This window comes from Myotis yumanensis, unplaced genomic scaffold (genome assembly GCF_028538775.1).
Source record: "Myotis yumanensis isolate MYYU_CA2020_CCGP unplaced genomic scaffold, mMyoYum1.0.hap1 SCAF_2, whole genome shotgun sequence".
NCBI lineage: Eukaryota > Metazoa > Chordata > Mammalia > Chiroptera > Vespertilionidae > Myotis > Myotis yumanensis.
The window spans coordinates 214,506,445-214,525,220 of record NW_027223753.1 but is presented as its reverse complement, the minus strand read 5'-3'; positions in this window follow the sequence as shown (position 1 = coordinate 214,525,220).

Below are 18,776 nucleotides of genomic sequence, written 5' to 3'. Positions count from 1 at the left end.
TACAGAGAGGAAGAGAGGGAGAGTTAGAAACATCAATGAGAGAGAAACATCGATCAGCTGCCTCCTGCACACTTTCTACTGGGGATGAGCCCGCAACCAAGGTACATGCCCTTGACCGGAATTGAACCTGGGACCTTTCAGTCCCCAGGCCAATGCTCTATCCACTGAGCCAAACTAGTTAGGGCTCATTGATGTTTCTGACTCACTCTCTCCCTCTCCCTTCCTCTCTAAAACCAGTAAAAACTTGTTTTTAAAAATACTACTCATTGCTTACCATGCACATGAATCTTTTAGAATCCTGCAGAGCCGTGAAGAAGAGTTCCAATTGGGCAAAAATGATGACACGAATTTCTTGGTTTCTTTCCTGTTCTTTTCTTTTTCACCTTTTAAAGTTATTCCTTCCCCCAAAGCCTATTCTGCATAAAAAATGTGTGTGTGTGTGGGGGGAGGGGGGCAGGGGGAACCGAAGCCTCACATTAAGGCACAGCTGGGAGAGGCAGTCTTCCCTCGCCGAGATTTCTGTCTATGCGGTAAAAATATTCCAAATGCTCACCGAACGTCTGCACGCCAAATGGAAACGCGGACACCCGGTCTGGTGGTGAAATCTCAGAAACGAGGCAGATGCGCGAGGCCGTGTGGGCTCGCAGAGCGGGAGCAGGCTGATGCGGGCCCAGGGGGAGGAGGGAGGCCACTCCTGGGTGACCTGGTCGCCAAAGGCAGCTTCCCAGGACGGTCACATGTGTTGTATTTTGTCATAAAAGCAAAATCACAAGGAAGAGGAATAGCTCCCCTCCCGCCCCCAGTTCATTCTCCGGGCACCTGGGCGTGGGGGCGGCAGCTGGGAATGCGAGCGGGACCTTGAGGCCTGGCTCCTGCAGGCTGCGGTCTGTCCTCTCTCTCCCTCAGGCCCGCACCCCCCTGCCCACACGCCACCCTGCTGACCTGGCCTCCGGACTCCTCCGGGGCTGAGCCTCACCTGGTCCCTGAACACAGCAGCTGCTGTGAGCAGAGCAGAGAGGACATCGGAGGACCCGGCTGCCCACGCGCTCCCACCGGGATCAGGCCCCAGCCGGTCACTCCGAGCCCACAGGGCGGGCGGTGGCCCTGTCCCTTCCTGTCCTGAGGGTCTGCCTGGGGGAACCTGCTCCCAGGGCTGGGCCTGCAGAGCAGTCCCCCCAACCCCACCCCGGGAGGAATGGAGTCTGTGTCTAACCAGGGTCTAGCCAAGGATTTAAAGTCACCCCAGGAGCAAGCGGGAAGGGATCCCCAAGCCTTCGGGATGTCCTGCCGGACAGGGTCACATGGCCTCGCGGCCTCACACCAGCCATAGGAGCAGGTGTGGGTGCTGTGAGCCACCAACCTGCACCGGGCCCTGCCCTCCCTCAGCCCTGGAGCTGCTGTCTGTGTGTCCCTCCCTCCCTCAGCCCTGGAGCTGCTGTCTGTGTGTCCCTCCCTCCCTCAGCCCTGGAGCTGCTGTCTGTGGGCAGGGGGTGAGGGTGGGTGTCTGTGGGCGGGGGGTGAGGGTGGGTGTCTGTGGGCGGGGAGTGAGGGTGGGTGTCTGTGGGCAGGGAGTGAGGGTGGGTGTCTGTGGGCGGGGGGTGAGGGTGGGTGTCTGTGGGCGGGGAGTGAGGGTGGGTGTCTGTGGGCGGGGGTGAGGGTGGGTGTCTGTGGGCGGGGAGTGAGGGTGGGTGTCTGTGGGCGGGGGTGAGGGTGGGTGTCTGTGGGCGGGGAGTGAGGGTGGGTGTCTGTGGGCGGGGAGTGAGGGTGGGTGTCTGTGGGTAGGGGGTGAGGGGGGGTGCCTGTAGAAAGGGAGGGATCCCCGGAGTTGTCTAAGAGTCACAGTCATCAGAGCCCGAGGTGGGACAGGCCCTCCCTCACCTGCTCTTTCTCCTCACGCTGCCACCAGGTGCTGGGGGAGCAACAGGGCGCCCAAACCAAGGGGCACTGTTCCCACGGAAGGAAGGCTGGTTCGTCACTGGATGGCACAGCTGGCGCCCAGACGCCACCGCTACACCTTGCCTTTTTCTGTCCTGACTCAGGGCTTATCTGAGAGCCTTTTGTTCAGGCTCCTCATCACTCAGTGACTCAGTCGCCCACGAGCCTTCCCGGCGGGGCCAGACAGGAGCCTCGGCTCCGACCACCTGTTCCCAGCCATTTCCTGCGTGGGCGGCCCGCCACGTGGTCCCGGGACCGTGCGCGGCCTGGCACTCGGGGCTTGGAAACGAGATGAAACCGCACTCAGTGATGTCGGGCCAGGCCCAGCCCAGGATCGTCCTTTGCATATATATTAAAACTCGGCCCCCTCGGTGCACAGGGCTCTGGGTTGGGGCGGGGAACACACCCTGGGGAGGCGGCGCTGCGGTGAGAGAGGGGACACGGGGTTCCGCCCGCCTGGTCTGCGCCAGCACAGGGAGCGGAGGGCGGCGTCCCCAGGCGCGCTGTTCCCGGTTTACAGGCACACACGGGGCCCGAGAATATTTCTAGCACATTCTCAGCCATTCGCTGCCCTGAATGGAGTTCTATGCACGCCTAGATGGTCAGATCTCTGTTCACACTACTCCAACATTGGCCAATAGAGCGGAAAAAAAATAAAAAGGAAGAAACCGACCCAAGCAGCTCCTGATGTCATGTAGACACAGCCCTGGTGGCTGCCTGGTTGCTTCTGCTCCCCAGGGGGCCGGCGTGTAATGGCCACGCGTTTCCACCGCCACGCGTTTCCACAGATGTAACTTTCCCCGCGAGGAAGATCCGTTTGTATCCCAGCTGCCCCTCGAGTCGCTCTCTGACCTTGCAGAGGACCAAGTTCTTGGGTGATGAGCCCTTCAAAGTAACACTTCTTTCCTGACTATAAAAGCCACGCGCGCTCACTATAGAAAACGCCAAACTGTAGACATGTATGAAGAAAAGAAAAGTTAACCACAGGCCCACAGCCCGGGAAAAACTCCACGAACTTCACTTAACCGCCCTTAATTGTTGAGCATTGGGACGGTTTTAATATGTACTTAACATTAAAGCGACGATACTAGGTAGTTAACAGCATATGAGTATCTGATAGAGATAATATGAAGATTGCCTCATCACGGTGCTTTCTACCAAAGTCGCTCATAAGCCTCGCAGACGTGACCTCACCTGTTTTCAGAACACTCCTCACAGGAAGGAGGAGAGAGACCCATTTCACAGATGGAGAGACTGAGGCACGCCGTAGGAGTGGGCTTGGATTATAGGCCTGGGTGCCTGAGTCCTCTCTCTGGCTTTGCTACTCACTGGCTGTGTGACTGTGCACCAACCTTCCATCTTTTTTTTTTCCGGGAGTTTGGAACAGACATTCTCCAATGACCCACAGTTTTAATAACCCATGACTGTGTTTAGGAAACTGGACAAGAGCCGCGGTGGTAAGGTGGGGAGGGTATAACTGAAACCGTCACTGTAACTTCAGCTTCGGGACAACATGTCTGCGAGAAGCCCATCCAGAGAGACTATTAGAATCACTCAATGTCAGGTTAGAAGAACCCTTGGGTAGCTAGCTAGCTCGGTGTCCCAAAATGCCTAAAGGTAAGAATTGTCGAAATGCTTGCTAAATAGCAAAGATTCTCAGGACCCAACCCAGACGTACAAGATCCAGATGCCCAGGCCGCGTCCTGGCAAGTGATGAGAGACACCGGCGGGCACATCTGAAAGCACAGCAACCGTGCAGATGGATGGTCTGGGCTTGGCTGCACATGGCAATCACCAGGGAAATGAAGAATGGGGGTGCCCGGGTCCCCCCTAGGTATTCTGGTTTCCATGGTTGGGGACGTGTCCTGAGTGTCCAGAGTTTCGACATCTCCCCAGGTGCTTACAACGGCAGCCAAGGTGGAAAACCACCTATTGGGAGTCAACGGTTGTAAACAGTGTTTCTGTAGAACATCAGGCCCAGAACATGAGCCGAACCCTAGAGATGCGGGACCAGAGGGAAGGACAGTTTCCGCTCTGTGACCACAGTCTCATCATCCTTGTCATGATCATTCCCAGGCCAGTCAACAGGAAGGTGAACGCATGTGGGTGTGCAAATACTCACAGTCTCCCAAAGCGCACATGTCATAAATCAGCTCAGAAGCACAATTTTAAAGAAAATCTTCTGTTCAAAGGAAGTCTTAAAGAACCCTATTGGTGCACACGTTTCACTATCCAGAGAAGAGCTGCCTGGAGTCCCAACCTTCAACTCTGACCCCGTGAAGCTTGTCCCCTGGGCAGGACACACCTTTAACAGCCTGGTCTCTCTGCGGTCATAACGGGGACCCGGCGGTGTTCTCAACACAGAACCCGCCCCCCGCCCCAGAAGTGTCTCCAGGGTGCACCCGAACTCATCATACAATAGCAAAGAAGAAAAGCATGCTGCATGAATGAGGTTTCAAGTCAATGTGGTGAGTTTTCCTCAAAATAGTCAACATGTGTGACACCTGAAAACACTTTCTCCAAAACCACGTCCAGCCACAACTCATAGCGTGTTCATGATAAGCCCGAGAGAGAGAGAAACTGTAACCAGGGCTATGGAGGCCCTGCTCCCTCCACCGAACCTGCTGGTCTTTCCCAAGGTGGGGAGGGCGGGCGGAGAGTGGGCTGGGACGGGCAGGGGATGAGAAGACGGCTCTTTGTCTGGATCCTTTAATTGCTGAGGGGTTTTACCGAAAAGCAATTCCTTTCACCCACCGTGTCTCGCCATGCGTTCTAATCCACCAGGGACATAGCTGATCAGTGATGTAATCCCACAGTTATTTAAGGATAGTGATTCTTTTATTCTCACAGAGGGTGTGCAGAAAATTAAAAGAAGCCTGCAGCCATTTATCTTAATCTCTCAAGATTGTTGATTGTTTCTGCAAGTCAGGACAGTCTCATCTTTGGAAGGCATATTCCAAGGGAAAAGTTGATAAAAATGATAGCATTGTTAGATGGGTGGGGTTTTTGCAAAAGGGACTCATTGTTGATGGTCTTTTAAGGCAACACCTTGCATGCAGCCTGGTGGTCTTTCTGACGTCCGCGGATGGCCAGAGAGTGTACAGAACAACAGCAGGAATTTACCTGCAAGGACTTGGCCACCGTGGAGAATTCAGTGAAGGTCTACACATTATAAACTTCACCAATAGATTCTTGAAGATGTGCGTTTCCCATGCAAATTCCCTCCCACACATGGCCACAAAGCGCTTTGGCCTTTAAACCACGTACAAAGTGAGAAGTAATATATGCACTTAATACGGTTTCTTTGAAAATTATAGCTTTCCCCTGCGTGTGTGATGGAAACTGTAAAATGATTTTTCCCCTCTTGCTTTATAAAAATACCCCTTGATTGTCAGCTTTTGGTTTTCACGCTCTTTGATCTACCTTGAATGTGAAGGGCGCGGGACCCCCAAACTGGGTGGGTGGCCCCCACATTAGAGTGTGAGGAAAAGCTGTTAATCTTCCCCCTTATTTTTTTTTTTTTAGACCCATGAGTTTCTTATTTGGCGGAAAAATTTTTTTTTACAGTTTGAAACCATACTTTATTTTTAATGTAGCAAGAAATATCCAATAACTATCTATTTTTAAGCAGAACAAACCCTTTACTTTTCCTTCTTACAGCATTATTAGCACAAAAAGAGAACAGTTGCACAACGGAGACCTTTACAGTTAGCGCAACCAAATGTTATTTGTTAAGAGGTATGTGATGCCCAATACACTCAGCATGATTGTGTATTTTTTTTTTAATGAGGCTCGTTTAAGCGCTTTTCCTAGAAAAAGGGTGTTGCCTTTCGCCAAGGGCACATTATCTTCAATATCCAGCATTTCCAGGCTAGTTTTTGCAACTCAAATTTTCCACATCTGTAATGGTCTCAGTTCTCCACACGGCAGAGTGTAGGGTTGAGCAAGACCTCCCTTTCCCGGTAGCTGATGACTCTCTTTGCTCCAGAAATTAGAAGGCAGTCTCCCTCATCCGAAAGGAAGACCCATCACTAAGCACTGCTGTGAGGTCTTCAGCGTCGGCCTCTGTTTAGATCAGCACTTTTCAACCTCCAGATACGTTCTCGGTCGCTATATTGTTTATCGTGTCTAAATACCATAGAAGACCTTACAAGGTACATCTCCTTGAGCCAAAGTGTTAAAAATCCAGTTATGATGAAGAAACATCAGAAGAAAAGGACTGAATGAGCTCCAGATGGAGAGTCAACCTATTACTGCAGAAGCAGCAAATAAATGATATGACCTAATTCCCCAAATACAAGGCCAGCCCTGGTATCTACTGAGGAGAGGCTAGTGAACCAGGGCCCCCGCCTCAGAACCCAACACATCTCTGAAGGCGAATGTTAAGGTGGTTTGGGAGAGAATGCGCCTGAGAGAGTAATGTTTTCAAGAGCCTGAGTGTGGTTCGCTGGGTTAAAATTCCTTTGGTACACTGGTTATGCCAAGAAGAGCGTTCCATATGCTCTCAAACAACCTGATGCCAGTGGGATGCTTGGTTAAGGGAGCCAGTCATGTAAGATAGTGCACAATGATGCCTCTCCCTTCTTGTTCCTGAATTCTACCCATCCCACCTGTCTCTGCACTTGGTCTAGAGTAACCAGCACTCGAGTGGAGCCTACAAGGGCCTCCTGGTCCCCGGATCTCTCCTGGGCCTCTCGGAAGGACAGTCCACAGAGGGTAAAGAGTGGAGGGTTAGGCTTCCTTGATCGACACTGGGTGGCCCTGGGAGGTCACTTAAGAAAACATGATTCCAGAGATATGCTAGGCCTCTCTCTCCTCAGTCCTTTCTTTCCAAAGATTCTTCAAGAGTGATTATGGGATCATACAAGTCTCAGATTGTTATAATGTCTGCCCTGGGGCTTCATGAAATATTCCTGCCCCCTCCAGGAACATCGCCCGCCCCTGTGGAAAACCACTGCATACGCATTTGGTTTACTGGAAACTTGGTGACCTCTAGACAAACCCCCGAAGGTGAGAGAAGATAAAGAAAAGAACTAGGAAATGTCACTCGTAGACACAGTCAGTGCATTCATCTCTTGTTTCTGAAGTGATAGCTCTTGAGCCAAGCGTTTAGAAATTCCATTCAGAGCTAGACATTCTTTCAACAGTAAGTGTGTGTACGATTTCCAAGTTGCCCGCTCGGTAGTTCTTACTAAGTGGAATAATGTAATAGTTGCCGCAGGCAAAGTGGAGCATTTGATTTTCATAGAACAAATTTCTGATTCAATATGTGGGTTGTGTTTATGAACCATGACCTTCGGCTGACCTATTGTTCCAAACTAGTCAGAAAGAAAGCAGGAGCGGCTTTAGGGGAAACAGAGTCTGCGGTAAGTCATTGAACAAGAAGGACAAGAAAGCTGTCATTACTTTTATCCATGATTTTAGACAGTTTCCTGTCTTCTCTGTGTCTTAGTTTCCCATTGTGTTTAAAAAAAAAAAAAAAAAGGAAGCAGAAAAATGGCATCTTCCAAGGAGATGGGTCAAGTAAGCAAGCCGGAACTGGATGGGCCCCTCAAGGCCATTAAGCTCAGTAAAGAAAGGAACCTCCAGAAGTTACACGCTGGTTGATTCTGTTTACATAACATTCGAAAGGACAACATTACAGAGATGAGGACAGACTGGTGGTTGCTGGGGGCAAAGGTGGTGGTGGTGGTGGTGGTGGTGGTGGTGGTGGTGGTGAAGATATAAGAGAGTAGTGTGAGCAAGCTCCTTCATGGTGATAGGCAGCTCTGTATCTTGGTTGTGTTGGCAGTTACATGAATCTAATCGTAGATAAAGTTGCATAGAATTACACACGCGTGCACACACATGGGCGCATGGAAAAAGGTTTGTAGGCTATTAAGTAGCATTATGCCAACATGAACTTCTGGATCTTGATATTGTACTTTGGTTGCATAAGATGTCACCACTGGGGAGAGCTGGGTGAAGGACACCCATGGAATGTAGGTGTCATTTTTATAACTTCTTATGAATGTATACCTATTTCAAAATAAAACATATTTACAAATGTCATTACATACCTGTCCCAAAGTGACCCCTTGACCAATCCATGCTCCCTGTATATGATTATATGGACAATGAAAGTGGAAATAATTTTTTGAAAAAGAAAGTGGTGAAGAAATGACAGTTGTTACATGGAGTGGGATGAGTCACAACAAAATCATCCAACAGTTCTTCTCTGGCAACTTAGCTTTGCATAAATGCGAGTACAATGGCTCCTTGTTTAACATGCCTTTGAACTTACAGGCAAGGTTCCTAAGGATAGCTTTTTGAAATCTAAGCTTTTGTAAGCTGAGATGCCTGGGGAACATTTGTTCCATGGGCTGCTTGGTGAAAACAAAGAAATTGGTAGTAAAATAAGTTTGAGAATACTGAAATTAAAAGTATTATATTCCTGGATGTCTTTTCATAATAATAATTAAAAACAACAACAACACACAATGCTTTTGAAAAATAGATTCCAGACTTTTACTTCCCAAAATAGAGGAGAAAGCAATCCAAATCATTTGGACCAACCCTCTGCTGAAGACAAGTAGGAAGTTATGTAACACACACACACACACACACACACACACACACCCGTCTGCCCATCTAGTTGAAGCAAGTGAAGTCTGTGTAGAGATGTAGGACCCAGAGGTAGGAGAGCATAGAAACACAGAGAGGTCATCCCAGCAATGGAGGTCCTTTTTACCCTACAGGTGAATGGGATTCTGGGAGAGGGAGGTAAGAACTTGGAAAGGCATTCAGAGCTTTTGCCAACCTGACGTGGTGAGTGGGGAAAACACAGGAGTTCAGGACTCCCAAGAGACAGGTCCTGGTAAACCTCCCCAGTTTACGGTTGAGTCGAATAAGCCTTATAACTCCGGGTGAGGGTAGAGGCAGGGGAAGTAGAACAGCCTGTCTTAGGATCATCTCAGTTCTTGAGTTGAGCCTAGAACGCGGGTGATCCTGGCTGCAGACAACAGGAAATCATCTCTAGACGCAACCCTAAGTGAATGTCACAATGTGTCTCACACCAGGCAGGCCGTCAGAAAAAAGCAAAACAACAGAAACAGACCCTGCGGGGCTCCAGATATCAGAGTCACTACCAACAGAATCTAAAACAATCACGCTTCATGGTCAAGGTGGACAAGTCTGATGAACAGTTGGGACCTGTCAGGACAAACAAGGGGAAGTGCTAGAACTGAAAGTGCCATGACTGAAATTAGAAACAGTGGGACGACCGAAGTATATTAAAGATTAAGAGAGAATCAGTGAATTGATTCTAGACACTGTGCTTCTCTGTGGTCGCAGGAGGGGCCAGAGGCAACACCTCATCCTTCCCCACGGACGGCACCTCCACACGCTCTGCACCCCTGTCCTAGACACGCCACCGAGAAGGTTGTTGGATTGACTTCCCGCCACCGACACCAGAATCCAACCACTAAGTCTGAAGTATTTTCTCACTAGGTCCCATCGGCATAATGTCACCAACATATGGACCAGGATGATACCTCGTAGAAGGGAAAGTGACCAGGATCCCTACAAACCGTCTGCTGACACAGGGCCAGGCAGCTGCCATGCCTCTGAGGTGGGACCGTGTCCGTGTGCTGTTGGCCTTCCCTGAGGAAAGCAAATGCTTCTGCTGGTCTTTACCAGCGAATTTCAAGGTCAAGCTTTGGCCACATGGACAGCTGCACCCAGGTCCCAGGACAGGCGTTAATTTGCTCGAGCAGTGAAACCGCATTGGATGTAGTAGCTGGCCCGGAAATCACCACCTGGTTACGCTTAGGATGACCCACTGTGGTGCTCCAACCTCCGCCTGCCTCTACACAAACCAGGTGGGCAAAGTGAACGGGGATGGTGTGAGGGTCAGACCCTGCAGCTTTCTCATCCTCAGCGGTGGACCTGCTTGCCTCCGGGAATCAGTGCTGGTTGGTTTGAGAATTCGAGAGCCCAACAGACATGTCCTGATGTCCCTCAAAGGTGGCTTCTCTAAGGATTGCTTATCCGTAAAGAGTAGAGGCAGACTAGTCTTCATGCATCTCAGGGGTTCTTCCATGGTTAGGATTTTTGTGAACTGAGTTAGGACAAAGTCCATCTTTAGTTTTACTAACTTTTAACTCAAATGAAGTATCTTCTTTAATCATAAATATGGACATCCAATGACAGTAGTATTGGAAGTTCTTGACTTTCTCACCAGAATAAGTCATAGGTATTGTTGCAAATGTATCAAAATGTTGTGCGTGCCCATCACGACCCTGAAGTGGTAGTCATTCATCTCAGCGGTAGGCCTCATTATTTAATGAGTTAATAAAGACGCATAACTGCCTCTACTTACAATTAGACTTTAAACTATTTTGAGAACTATATTTCAATATCATTGTATTTCCCAGAGCGATGTCTTGGTAAAGTCCTGGGTGTCTTATGTCCCCGATCACCCTCATACTTATTTTGGTCTGGGGGGGCGCCTTCCGCATTTCCTTCCTGGCTATGCAATCTGAAATAACCCTCCACGACACTGATACACCGATTTTTTCTCTCAAGCAACTCTCTCCCAAACTATCTTAGATCTGAGGCACAAGAGTTCTATGAAAATGTGTACCTTCTTATTTCTGCTCCAGCACCAGCTCCAAAGTTTCAGAGTCAGCAGGCAACTATTGAATTTGGTTCCTATTGAAAAAATTTTACCCTCCGCTGCTGTGCTCCCATCCTGAGCCTTCTCGCCACACTCTCGAACCATTAGGGATGTTAGCAAAAGGAAGAGCTTTCCATCAGGAATAATCACAGGAGATGTTTGTTTATTGTTCTTTCACTCAACAAAGGGTTGTCAGAGCCAATGTTGTGTCAAGAAGAATGCAAGGTTAGTTCGGGCTCTAAGGATGATCCCATATGGTTACCATAGGATAGGAGTTTACCTGGGTAAGAGAGACCAACAGGTGAAAGGCCCTGGGGTCACCGATCATGGACTAGACTCTGGCCCAGGAGAAGATGGCTCTGTGGATGAAGGTACATTGAACCTAGTTTGTAGGGATGAGTATAGTTTTGCCAGGTAGAGAAGGGACAGAGGGAAAGAGATTGATGATGGAGTCATTACAATCAGAAGAGAGGAAACATGTGTTTTGGGAACCAGAGGTGGTGTCTGTGGGGCTGGAACATGAGCTCTCTGGGTGGGGTGTGGGGGACGGCATTGCTGGAAAGGTAGCAGGCTATGGAGACCGAACTTGGATTTCCCAACAGGTCATTGAAACCCATGAACAACTTTTAAGCTGGGAATAGCAAGATCAGAGGCAGGCATTGCAAACGTGATTCAGGAAATGACACATTGAAGGAAGATAAAAATCTGTGATTCCTTTGAATTTGGAAAAGAGGGAAAGGAAAGAATCCAAGGCCCCTCTCAACTGTCTTACTCAGGTGAGAAGTTCCTTCATGGGGGAAGGTCAAGTGAGAGGCAGAAAGCAAAGATCTGGAGCCCCAGGGAGCAGGAGGCTGGGAAAGGGCCCTGTGAGTCATCGCATGGACGTGAGGTTATGGCTCCGGGAAGGAGCACTTCCCTCCCAGTGTCTAGACTGGAGACTGAAGAGCTCGGAGGAGGAGGACCCCGGGGAGCACGGATGTGCGAGCGGAGCCAAGGACGATGAGTCAGCGAGGGGACGAGGAGGAGAACCCTTTGGAAAATCAAGAAGCCCCAGATGAGGCAAAGGCAGGCCAGACGGTGGGCAATGAGAACTCCAGTGAGAATGTCAGAAGCGGTACGGAATCCGAGGTCAGAGCCAGGTATGGGGGAGGGGGGAGGAGGCTGACCTCATCCACGGGAGAATGACATCTGTGCTCATAATGACACCAGGGCTCATAACAGAACCCCAGGGGCTGGGCGGCTGGAACAACAGAACGGGGTTCCCAGTCTTTCTGGGGCTGGAGGTCAGCAGGTCTGGCTTCTCCCGGGGCCTCTCTCCTGGGCTGGCAGTGGCCGCTTCTCTGCACACACACCCGGTGTCTCTTCCTCTCCTGAGGACACCCGTCCGACTGGAATAGGCCCATCCTTATACCTCACGTGACCTTGATGACCTCCTGCAAGGCCCTCCCTTCCGGTAAAGTCACGTTGGAGTTTAGGGGTTCAACATGTAGCTGGGGGGTGCACATCTCAGTCCCTGGTGAGACGGTGGTGGGGATTGTGACACGGGATGCAGTGGAAAAGGCCCAGGACTTCAGGGAGCGAGTCAGTTTCTCTGAGCCACACTTTAGGGCAGTGATGACGAACCTATGACACACGTGTCAGAGGTGACATACGAACTCATTTTTTTGGTTGATTTTTCTTTGTTAAATGGCATTTAAATATATAAAATAAATATCAAAAATATAAGTCTTTGTTTTACTATGGTTGCAAATATCAAAAAATTTCTATATGTGACACGGCACCAGAGTTAAGTTAGGGTTTTTCAAAATGCTGACATGCCGAGCTCAAAAGGTTCGCCATCACTGCTTTAGGGGATGTTGCTCGAGAGAAGGGCCTGGAGGAGAAGACACATCCGGCTCCCTGAGGCCCACAGACCAGCGGGAAGACGGCGTCCACGCTTCCCCGCCAGGGACTGCAGTGGAGCGAAAGGCGACCCTCTGAAGCGAGGGCTGTTTGCTGTAGCTCTGACCATGGGCACACCTCCTGGCCACGGACAGTCCGAGCCAGAGAGGGGACATGAGCCCAAGGTCAGCGTGTGCAAAGCCACTGGGTTATGTGTGGGTCACCCACAGCCTGTCGACCTCAGAGCCCTCAGCCACCCACGAAGCTGCCACCTTCTCCCGGTGCCCCGCCCTCGGGAGCAGCCTTGGGCCACGCCCCTGCTGACCAGCATCTTTTCAGCTGGTGCGGGGCAGCAGAGAAGGGCCCTTGTAGGCCTGGCTGCGGTTCCCAGGGGCATGAAGAGAGAGGGGACTCTTTCTAGGCCAGATCCTTTGTTCTTTTTTATTAAAAAAATATTATTATTTTATTGATTTCAGAGAGGAAAGGAGAGGGAGAGAGATAGAAACATCAATGATGAGAGAGAATCATTGATCGGCTGCTTCCTGCATGCCCCGCACTGGGGATTGAACCTGCAACCCAGGCATGGGCCTGACCTGCAATTGAATGGTGACCTCCTGGTTCATAGGTCAACCCTCAACCACTGAGCTACCCGGGCCGGGCAAGCGAGATCCTTTGTAGAAGCCTGAGCTTCAGGGACCGCTCATCTCTTTCCTGAACCAGGGGTCCTGCTGTCACTCTCGCCGCCTTTGAAATGTAAATTACATGGCAGACTCTGCCCAGGAGCCTCCAATGCAGTCCCATGGCTGTTAGGATAAACCCGGGTCACGCCAAGCCCTCCTCCTTACCGTGACCGGCACAGCGGTGCCTAACCAGGGGCAATCTACCTGCTGCCTCCCCAGGGACCTGGCCATGTCTGCAAACATTCCGGGTTGTCACCACTTATGGAAGAGCTATTGGCATCTGGCGGGTGGAGGCCAGGATGCTACGAAAGGTCCTACTGTGCGCAGGGCTCTGACCAATGGCAAAGAATATCCAGCCCCAATGTCGGTAGTGCTGCGGGGAGAGACCTGCCCTCCAGGCCCTCATGCTGGCCGGACCGCCCATCCTCCTGGGACCTGCCTCCCGGGGCCCTGCTCCTGGCCCATCCTCCTGGGACCTGCCTCCCGGGGGCCCTGCTCCTGGCCCATCCTCCTGGGACCTGCCTCCCGGGGGCCCTGCTCCTGGCTCATCCCCCTGGGACCTGCCTCCCGGGGGCCCTGCTCCTGGCCCATCCCCCTGGGACCTGCCTCCCGGGGCCCTGCTCCTGGCCCATCCCCCTGGGACCTGCCTCCCGGGGCCCTGCTCCTGGCCCATCCCCCTGGGACCTGCCTCCCGGGGCCCTGCTCCTGGCCCATCCCCCTGGGACCTGCCTCCCGGGGCCCTGCTCCTGGCCCATCCTCCTGGGACCTGCCTCCCGGGGCCCTGCTCCTGGCCCATCCTCCTGGGACCTGCCTCCGGGGCCCTGCTCCTGGCCCATCCCCCTGGGACCTGCCTCCCGGGGCCCTGCTCCTGGCCGGTCTTGATTCTGTCAGACACATCACCCCCGCCCGGGGCCCCGGCACCCCCTGTTCCCTGAGGCCTCCCTCAGGGCTGCAGGCCTTGCTCCTTCCTAAGGCTTCTCTGAGCCATGCATGTCAAACTCTCAGCCTGCGGGCTGCATGCACCCACAACAAATATTTTTGCAGCCCAGCCAATATAACAGTATGTAAGAAACGTTTTCCTAAAAATTTCGTAACTTAATTTTTACAATACCCTGTTATACATAATAAATAAAAACAAACTACAATGTTCACTAATGACTAATTACTATCATCATGTGGCATTCATTTCCCTTACGCGCCTTACGCACAGGCGCACCATTTCTCTCCACTAATACCAGCAGCGAACATTTTAGCAGCCGATGGCCACGTCGTTAGTCTTGGACTGACTTGTTTGGTGTGCGCAACAGGAAACATTCCGCTTTTGGAGAACACGAAAAATAGGTTTATTTGTGTTATGTTTATTAATTTGCGCAGTTATTCGGTATCTGGTAAGTTAATGTTCAAGAAAAAAATATTAATTTTTATTAAAATGTTCTATTATTTTATGTTAACGACGACCCGTGTATTCCAGCCCTTCGTATTCAGCATGTCTCTATCAAAATAAACCTACGTTTCTATGAAAATTGAAGCTTTTGTTTTTTCAGCCCACATAAACCTTGATTACTTGGCTCAGGTTAGCCTTTGAGTTTGACATGCTTGCTCTAACCCACCGTCTAGAACAGCTCCCTCAGGCCGGCCAGCGTGGCTCAGTGGTCGGGCATTGACCTGTGAACCAGGAGGTCACAGTTCCATTCCCGGTCAGGGCACACGCCCAGGTTGCAGGCTCCATCCCCAGTGTGGGGCCTTCGGGAGGCAGCCGATCGATGTTTCTATTTCTCCCTCTCATTTCCTTTCTCTCTAAAAAGTCGATGAAAACATATTAAAAATAAATAAAAGAGCTCCCTCGCACACATCTCTCCCATGTCCTTCATAGTGCTTCTGATCTGCTAGCACGTCGTGGCCTCTTTTTTAATGTTTTCTTTTTAATTATCTTTATTGTTCAAAGTAGTACATGTGCCCCCTTTCCCTCTGTCTTCCTGGCGAGGGTGTGACTCCAGCCAGAGCCTGGACGTGGGCGTGTTCACTGCGGTGTGCCCATCCCCCACGAGAGGCCCTGCGCACAGTGTGCCCTCAGGGCCAGCCGCCAGGGCAGCGCAGGTGGAGGAGGCTCCGCCCAGGAGGGGAGAAGGTTCCCGTGGTCCCCCCTGTGCCAACCCCTCAGGCCTGCAACACTCGCCAAGAGACAGCTCTTCAGTTAGATGGTGAAGCTGCTGGCTGCACGGGCACCACCATCCAGGCCACGTGGTGAGAGACCCGCCCAGGGAGCCCACGGGGCCACAGGGCAGGAGTCATGGTAACCCCCAGCTCCTGCTCCTTTCATCTGGGCCTTGGGCTGTTACAGGAACAGGCTGAGCCAATGGCCAGCAACCTGAGACCCTCTGTGCGAATGGCCACGGACTGGCCATCACACAGGGCAGAGGCCTCCCTCCAGGGGCCAACCACAGCGCTGCCCAAACTATTTTTTTAAAATGTTTTTATTGATTTCAGAGAGGAAGGGAGAGGGAGAGAGAGGGATAGAAACATCAATGATGAGAGAGACTCATGGATCGGCTGCCTCCTGTACACCCCACACTGGGGATGGAGCCTGCAACCTGGGCATGTGCCCTGACCGGGAATCAACCGTGACCTCCTGGTTCGTGGGTTGATGTTCAGCCACTGAGCCACACTGCTGGATAAACTGAATTGCAACTGAACTCAGAGCAAGTGTGTGCAGGCTGAGTGAGCAGAGGAGGGAAAGGGAGTGGGGTGGAGTGGGGGTGGGAGTGGGGGGGAGGGTAGGAGTTGGGGAGCTGGGATCAAACCCAATTCATTGCTAGTGGAGACCTTACAACCTTGCGTGAACTTTTCTTCTGTGAAATGATTCCAGAACCCGCTCACCTACAAGACCCCTGGCTTCCTGTCAAGGCCAGTTTTCTTTTGCTTTTTGCTTTCTGTTTCCTGTTCTTTCTTTTTAATTTTCCTGATGCGAGCCCTCCCTGGGAAAACAACAGCTTTCTTTTCCTGGAAGGGTTCAGGCTGCCCTTGCTTACCTGACTGGGATCCTGATGGCTGTTCTATGCCCTGGAACCAGGTGTCCCGGTCCCTGCTCCCTGAGACTGAACTGGAGAAGCCGGAAAAATGCCAGTTGCTCGGTTTCAAAACACTCTGTTTCAATTGCCGCCAAAGCCTTGGGGCAAAACGCTGCTATCTCTCTCCCGTTCCAACATTTCAGTCGGCTCGGCCTCTTCACTTGTGTATTTATTTTTCACACTGACGGGCTGTGTCACTTATGAACCTTGTTGCTCTGGGAAGCCTTCTATCAGCTGCAAAGCATGTCCAATATTGGCAATTGGTACCCCTGACTTCTGAATGGCATAAAAACACCCAGGTCCTGAAAGGTGAAAACTGATTTATAAATAAATAGCAAACACGTTAAAACACATCGGTGACATGTCTGCGTCCAGATTAAGTAATTAGGTAATAGCACCTCGATGGAGGAGGCATTGCCACTCAGCTGGACATGGGATCTGGACATAGCTGACAGGCGCATCTTCCATTTGGAAGGTCACGGGACACCTCTCATGGCGGGAGTCCTGTCACCTCAGGGCTGTGCTGGCCAAGAAGGTGAGAAGAGGCAGCACAGGGTTGCCAGCAGCAGGGACACAAGAAGTCCTCCTACAAATACACAAGACTCACTCATTCAACAGAGATTTCCGAGCCTCCACTATGGGCTGAGCACCATCCTAGATGCTGGGTTTGCAAAGTAAACCTATATCTGTGTGGACGTGAGATGATGCGCCGGCTCCCTGCGCTGGGATTTACCCGTAATTCTTCCTCAGCATCTGGACAAGCTTATCCATGGTGAATCTGTGTTTTCTCCTCCCCAGGAGGAAGCTGAAGACCTAGGAGCTTAAGTTAAGAAAAGGAACAAGACTCCGGCAGCCGTGGACTCAAATCCTGACATTGGAGAAACTGAGACGGCAAATGAGTTTAGATGCTTGGGCCTCAGGAGCACCCTGCTTCAAAGCCACTGGGCGGCATCAGGTGGGCGCCCTTGGCAAATGAGGTCAAGGCCGCCCATCGCTGGTGGGGATGTGAAATGTGCAGTGGCTGTGAAAGGCCCTCAGCAAGTTACAATTACCAGTGGACTCAGTGATTCCTCTCCAAGGAATATATCAAAAGAGCTGGAAAAGGCACTCACCCAAGTACATGTACATGCATGTTCATAGCCGCTCTCTTCACAGTAACCAAAGGGGGCATAGCCCAGCCGTCCACCCACAGACGAAAGGGTGAGCCAGGCATGGTCTATACGGGCAATGGAACATCCCTCAGCCAACAGAAGGAGTGGGGGCTGGTACATACTAAACAGGGATGTACCTCGGGAGCATCACGCTAAATGAAAGACCAGACACAAAGGTCCGCATTGCATGACTCCACTCATACGAAATAGTCCAACAGGTGAATCCACAGCACAGAGAGCAGACCCGTGGCTGCCGGGGCTGGGAGAGCGGAGGTGGGCCATGCTGCTCAATGGGCACAGTTTCCTTCGGGGTGAGTATCATGTTTTGGAACCAGGTACGAATGGTAATTACACAATGTTCCAAACATGAATTCCACCGAAAGGTTTACTCTCAGAGTGGTACAATTTCTGTTTGTGAATTTCATCTCGGTTTAAAAAAAAATGCTATAGCTTATAGGAAAATATTCCATGCATTATTTCTCAGTGACTTACGGGGTCACGCAGGTGGTGTCAATTGTGTGGGTAACAGGCTCCGTGTAGAGAGATCGGGGAGGGGAGGGTGTGTCTGAAATGTTTATTGGCTCTTTCCTAAGACAGAGGAAAACTTCTCTAAGGTTCCCCTTCCCCCCAAACTGCTCATGTCTCAGAGACCAGAGCTGGGTCACGTGACCATTCCTAAACCAATTGCATTCTGGGGTCCTGGGGGTTAGGACTCCAACATGTAAGAAACACGCCTGTGATTCATCGTCACAGAAAAGGAAGAGCAGGTGGCAGGTACTGACTTTCCCCAGACAAACAGGACGTGGGGGTGGGGAGAGGGGACGAGAGCTGCGCTCCCGGCCGGTGGCACATTCCCAGGAAGATTCCCCCAAAGGGCATGGAGGCAGCTAGAAAGGTCTCGCCCGGTAAATCCAATGGCCCACGGGAGACAGCGAGACCGAGACGACCTGGAGGAAACAGGTGGCCGCATACGACTCAGCCAGTGAGGAGCCGGAAGAGGCACTAGCCCGTGGTCGGCAAACTGCGGCTCGCGAGCCACAGGCGGCTCTTTGGCCCCTTGAGTGTGGCTCTTCCTAAGCCTTAGGAGTATCCTAATTAAGTGAATAACAATGTACCTACCGATATAGTTTAAGTTTAAAAAATTTGGCTCTCAAAAGAAATTTTAATCGTTGTACTGTTGATATTTGGCTCCGTTGACTAATGAGTTTGCCGACCACTGCCAGACAGACAGGCTGTGCCCCTGCCCCGCGTGGGATCCCGAGCCACGGGCTCCGGCTCTCAGAGCGTCACTGTCACCTGCTCTGCTCCCAGCCGGCCCTGGAAATCCGGCGTGTGAGCATTTCCCACAAACATGTCTGTTTTCGGGGGGACACTTCCAGTCCCTGACATGAAAGCAGCCACCACC